Here is a 6,281-nt window from a genome sequence, read left to right on the forward strand (position 1 = left end):
GTGTGGCCCATTCGATGTACAGGCTAGGGGTTGTAATTTTTTACTTCATTTATCAATGATTACTCACAGTATGGATATGTGTATGATACACAAATCTGAAACTTTTGAAAGGTTCAAAGAGTTGAGATATAAAGTAGAAAAATAAACAGAAAAACTCATTAAGGTTCTTTGATCAGATCGAGGAAGTGAATACCTTAGTGAAGAGTTCCGTGATTATCTTAAGGAGAATGGTATAGTTTCATAATGGACTCCTTCTGGTACACCTCAGGTCAATGGAGTGTCAGAAAGGAGAAATCAGACTCTATTGGATATGGTCCAGTCCATGATGAGCTTCACTAATTTACCCTTATTTCTTTAGATAGATGCTCTATTTTCAACTATTTACTTATTGAATAGAGTTTCCTCTAAAGTCCGTTCCTACCACACCATACGAGATATGACATGGTAAGAAGCTGAGTCTTGGTTATCTCAAGAATTAGGGATGTCCAGCTTAACTCAAGCGACAACAGGCGGACAAGTTAGAGGATAGGACAATTAATGCTCATTTTATAGGATATCCTAAAGAGTCATTAGGATACGACTTTTCATCCTAAAGGATCACAAAGTGTTTGTGAGCCTAGATGCTATCTTCATGAAAAATAGTTTATCCTTGACAGAAACAGTGGGAGAAAAATTGAGCTTGAAGAGAAAGTCTCTAAAACAGCAACGAGCCATTGTTCCTATAGAACCTATTTATATTAAACCAGTACACGTAGTACCTCCTCCACCTCATAAATCTAGTAAGATCTCCCGTCTGCCTGAAAGGTACTTAGGTATGCTTACAGAGGATGTAGAGGAAGTGTTCCTCATGGAAGATAGGGATCAAGGTAAGGATCTTAATACCTACAACGAGGCGGTGTTAGACATCAATTCCAAGAGATGGTTGGAAGCGATGAAGTCAGAGATGGACTCCATCCATTCCAACCAAGTCTGGACCTTAGTAGATCCACCAGAAGGTATAGTACCTATTGGGTATAAATCGATCTACAAGAGGAAATTAAGTTCGGATGATTAGGTAGAGACCTATAAGGCAAGACTGGTGGCGAAAGGTTATAGTCAGTGCGAAAGTACTGATTATAAGGATACTTTTCACCCTGTAGCCATGCTGAAGTCCATTCGAATATTGCTTGCTATTGCAGCATAATATGATTACGTGATATTGTGATAGTGATCACAAGGTCTGTAAACTGCAAAGGTCCTTCTATGGACTAAAGCAAGCATCTCGGAGTTGGAACACTCATTTCAACGATATAATCAAATCGTTTGATTTCATCAATAACGAAAAGGAACCATGTGTATATAAGAAAGTTAGTGGGAGGGCTATTGCATTCTTCGTATTGTACATAGATGATATCCTGCAAATTGGGAATGATATTTCCATACTAACTTAGGTCAAGGTTTGGTTGTGTAAGGAATTCTCCATGATAGACCTTGGGAAAGCATCCTATATCTTGAATTAAGGTCTATAGAGATAGATCTAAAAGGATGCTTGTCCTGTCACAGAATATGTATATAGAGGGAGTGCTGAAGAGGTTCGGCATGAAAACCTCTAAAAGGAGATTATTATCCCTTAGGCATGGAATAAATCTCTCCAAGAAGATGTGCCCCAACACATCTGAAGAGATTCAGCGGATGAGCAAGATCTCTTATGCTTCGGCTATATGGAGCCTCATGTATACCATGCAATGTACGTGACTTGATATAGTACATGCTGTGAGTGTCACGAGCATATATCAGTCAAATCCAGGCAAGAAGCGCAAGATAGCTGTGAAGAACAGTCTTGAGTACTTAAGAAGAACTAAGGACATGTTCTTGGTCTTTGGGAGAAGATAAAAGTTGAAGGTAGAAGGATGTACACATATTGATGATAGAAAGTCTACATTAGAATATGTGCAACGGTGGTTCAGTAAATTGGAAGAGTTCCAAACAACCGATCATTGTAGATTCTACCTTAGAAGCTGAATGTCAAACCATCTCTAAGGGTGCAGTGGAAATTTTTTGGTTTAAGAAGTTCATTGCAGAGTTAGGTGTAATGTCATCAGATGCTATAACACTCTACTGCAATAACAAAGACACCATAGCACTAGCTAAGGAGCCAAAGGTCTCACCAGAAATTGAAGCACATAGAGCGGCAGTTTAACCTAATAAGTGACTACCTCGAAAAGAAATAAGTAGAGGATCAAAGAGTAGACTCCACAGGAAATGTGGTGGACCCATTCACTAAGGAGATAAGTCAGCAGAAAACTGAAATGCATCTTGAGAAGATGGGGCTTAGGTTTATGGCTGATTGGCTTTAGTGCAAGTGGGAGATTGTTAGAAGTATGCCCTAGAAGCCAATTTGGCGGACGCATTATTTTATTCTGGAACATAAATTTGTACTTGACCTAATTAAGTTGGGCATTCTTTTCATTCATGTTCTTATGTGTCTATGAATCGTCTAAGGAATTAATAAGATGATGACGCATATTCTCAAGAGTTGAGAATTTGAGGCATGTGTCATTGGTAATTAATTCCTAAATTGCTCCTGATCGATGGATCATCACGAGGACGGTGATTGATCCGCTGAGATTAGTGCACATATTGCTTTCTTTAATGGACGAGTCTTGAGTCCACAGTGTAGGGATACTGGAGCAATTGTGCAAGTACTTGTTAGAGAACAAGGGTACTGAGCGTGACCAAGACAAGAAGTCACTTGGATGTCTATCCACTCATCAGTGACTTGCTTGATGTTGCAGTAGTATGACTGGTCCTTTGATCTACGATGCTTCGGCTACTCACAGTGAGGTTATTGTACTTTGACTGCATGTATACATGGTCTCTAGCCATATGGGTCCATGCAGTGTAGATTGGTTGCAGTAGATTCACTGTAGGAGTTGGGTATGCACCTATAAGGAATCTATCGACCTTGATAGACAAGAAGAGATCCTATGTGATTTATAAGATTGAGTTCATAAGACCTCGGCCGGGGCAGATTGTACAGTGGAGAAAGAGTTTTTCACTCTCGAGCTTAAGTCGAATAAATCTTGACATATGACGGATGATGGAGTTTGACGAGTTATCCATGACCTCCGTCCTGTAGGGATCCACGATAGTAGGATTGTATCATACGATAACTGCACCTAGAGGTTCATTATTCCATTCTGCTGGGTAGCCACTACATGCTGCTAGGTGTCACTGGTGAATGGTGAGACTCATAGGGATATCAAGATGATCGATAAACCCTAATGAGTTAAGTTGGAATCGTTCCAACCCATTGAAAGGAGTTTTCAATGATATTGTGATAGGGATCGCAATATATCTCACTACCAGTCAGAATAGAACCTATGGGGTCACACACACTAGAAGTATTGACCGATCCGATGGTTGAAATATGATTATGAATCACGAGTAATCAATTTGATTGATGATCAGTTGAAGAAGGAACAATGGAAATTAATTAATTGGACTTAAACACGAATCCTACTTAGATTAGAATTTCGAGAGTCCTAATTGGATTAGGACTGGGAATCCTACTTGGAGTAGGACTGGGAGTCCTACTTAGAATAGGATTCCAACAATCCTAATTAGATCAGAATTTTGAATTCAATTTGGATTCCTACTTAGATTAGGATTCCTAGAAGTCCTAATTGGATTAGGACTTTGAATTCAAATTAGAGTCCTAATTGGATTAGGATTAAAATTGAATAAATCCTAATTGGATTAGGATTTCTTAAGTCCTAATTAATTATTAATCTAATGAATTAACAAGACTCCTAATTGGATTAGGATTGAAGAGTTCAATTGAGTCAAAATTGATTTAAGTCCTAATTGGATTAGGACTTACCTAGATTAAACCCAAATTGGTTCACCCTTCGTCCAAGCCTAATTAGATTAGGATCTAACCATGAGTGACCTTCCTAATTCTTCTTAAAGGAGGATTAGGTTAACCATGAAGGAGGGGCACACGCCCCTCCTCCTTTTCCTTGCTTGGTGCGGCAAACAAGAGGGGCCGGCGCCCCTCTTGGATGGTTATCAAGGAGCTCCTAAAAGTTAGGAGCTCCACTTGCTTATAAAGGGCTATGGGAGGCACCTAGGGCATTGGATTAGAAGCCCTCTCCCTCTCCAATTCGTGGCCACCCTTTCTCCCCTTGGTTTTCAGCAGCAAGCAAGGTGAGAAGAAAAGAAAGCTTGGCGGCCATCTTCTTCCCTCCTCCTTGGTTCCAACGCAGGGAAAAGGAAGTAGGCTGCAGGGGCTTTGATTCTTCTTCAAACTTCATCCTTCTTCTTCCTCCTCCCAAGCACAATCAAGGGTTGATTCAAAGGAAGGACATCAGCCATTAAAAGAAGTCTCTGCAAGGGAGCTAGCACCCCGGGGAGACAAGGAAGCTTTGATCGGATCTCTACTTCGTGTGGATACCCGTAGAGGCCGGACGCGTGAACGGCTTCAAGCGAACCTTCATCCTAAACCACGAACTTCAGTTTGCGGTGATCATCTACCCGCACAAGGTGAATATCTAATTTTCATAATTAGTTTAAAAGTTTTTAATTCTAATCTATCTACGAACGGTTATTGAACAACGTTCATAGGATGAACGATTGATCCCGCTTATGCCTCTTTCGCTGCATCTGAATTTTTTTTTAATTTTCTGCGGCATGGGCGGGCTCCCAACATCCTTAGGGTAGTCAAAGCATTGGCTTGTTCATGATGAATTGCATTTAATTGATTTTCTTGGGCCATGTATTGTCCCCTAGGATTACTTAGTGGATGGCTTGGAAGCTTTCCTTCCTCTCGCTTGTTCAGTGCATTAGCTAGTTACCCCATTTGGAATTCTAGCTTGGCGATGGATTGCGTATGAGAGTGCACCAATTGTGTAATGATTTCCAAACCTTGAAGGGCGTTCAACACTTTCTCCTCAATGGCTGTGTTTCTTTGGGGTGGAGGAGGAGTGTGTTGAAATTGAGTCGAGGGACGGTAGGGATGAATATATTGTGAGGTTTGAAAATTCTGAGGGTTTTGAAAATTTTGGAAGTAGGGTTGGGTAGTATTCGAAGCTTGCTGCTTCCAAGAAAAGTTAGGATGATTCCGCCATCCCGGATTATATGTATTGAAAAATGGATCATTACTAGGTCTGGTCTATTTTTGAGCAGCATTGATGTGTTCTTGCACGAGTTCGAGGAATTGGGGTGCTGAGGGGCACTCATGAATAAGGTGGGATGGGCTAGAACAGATAGTACACACTTGTGCTTGGGAAGAGTTAATGAAATGCCCCACCTATCATCAGTTGGTCAATCTTATGGGACAGTGCATCTACCTTGCTAGACAGGTCCATAGAATGACTTATTTCATAAATGGTCCCTTTTCTTTGAGAGCTCGGGGGTGCTTGACGAGAATAGGAAGCATGGTGGAGGAAGTTTTCATTGAGATTTTCAAATAATTGCCATGCTTCATACTCATTTTGAAGCATGAAAGTTCCCCCGCATGCGGCATCGATCATCTGACGGTTTCGTTCAGTCAATCCATCATAGAAACATTGCACTAGCTACCATTTAGGTATTTGATGATGTGGGCATTTACAGATCAGATCCCGAAATCTCTTCCAAGTTTCATGAAATTCTTCTTTCTTAGTTTGGGAGAAGCTTGTGATGGCACGTCTAAACTGGTTCGTTCTTCCTATAAAAAATTATTTTTTAAGGAATTCTTGTTGCATTTGATCCTAGGAACGAATCGAATTAGCTTCTAAAGAATTCAGCCATTGCTTGGCTCTATCTTTAAGGGAGAAGGGGAATAATCTAAGTTTTAGAGCATCATCAGTGAAGTTCTGAATCTTGATAGTGATGCAAATCTCAAGAAATTCATCTAAGTGTTTATATGGATCTTCGTTGGTGAGCCCATAAAAAGATGGGAGCATTTGGATCACACTAGACTTTATTTCATATTGTACCGCTGCTACTTCAGGTAATCGAATGCAAGATGGAAAAGTGTAAATGGTGGGAGTAAAGTACTCCCTCAGGAGTTTGGGTTGTTCTTCAGCCATCTCGGGAGGTGGAGATGATTCTAATGTTCTGATCTTAGCTCGAATATTTCTACGGATCCGTTCTATTTCAGGGTCAAAAGGTAATAGGTTACGTACTCTAGAACGACTCCCTTGCATACACTAGTACTTGATCAGTCAAACATGCAATAAAAGAAAAACACATCAATCCTTGTATTTGCCTAAAATCATTAGAAAGCTCCTAACTGGTTTGAAGAGGGCACCTAAGCC

At 40.5% G+C, this 6,281-nt stretch overlaps 1 non-coding gene across 1 annotated transcript; it reads left to right on the forward strand.

Annotated features, from left to right (window-relative positions):
- Window positions 1-5,571: 5,571 nt before the first annotated feature.
- LOC120109037 lies at window positions 5,572-5,677 on the forward strand. Its single transcript, XR_005510105.1, has one exon. It is a non-coding gene; the product is annotated as a small nucleolar RNA R71 (small nucleolar RNA).
- Window positions 5,678-6,281: the final 604 nt, after the last annotated feature.

Source organism: Phoenix dactylifera, unplaced genomic scaffold (assembly GCF_009389715.1).
Source record: "Phoenix dactylifera cultivar Barhee BC4 unplaced genomic scaffold, palm_55x_up_171113_PBpolish2nd_filt_p 001750F, whole genome shotgun sequence".
Lineage (NCBI taxonomy): Eukaryota > Viridiplantae > Streptophyta > Magnoliopsida > Arecales > Arecaceae > Phoenix > Phoenix dactylifera.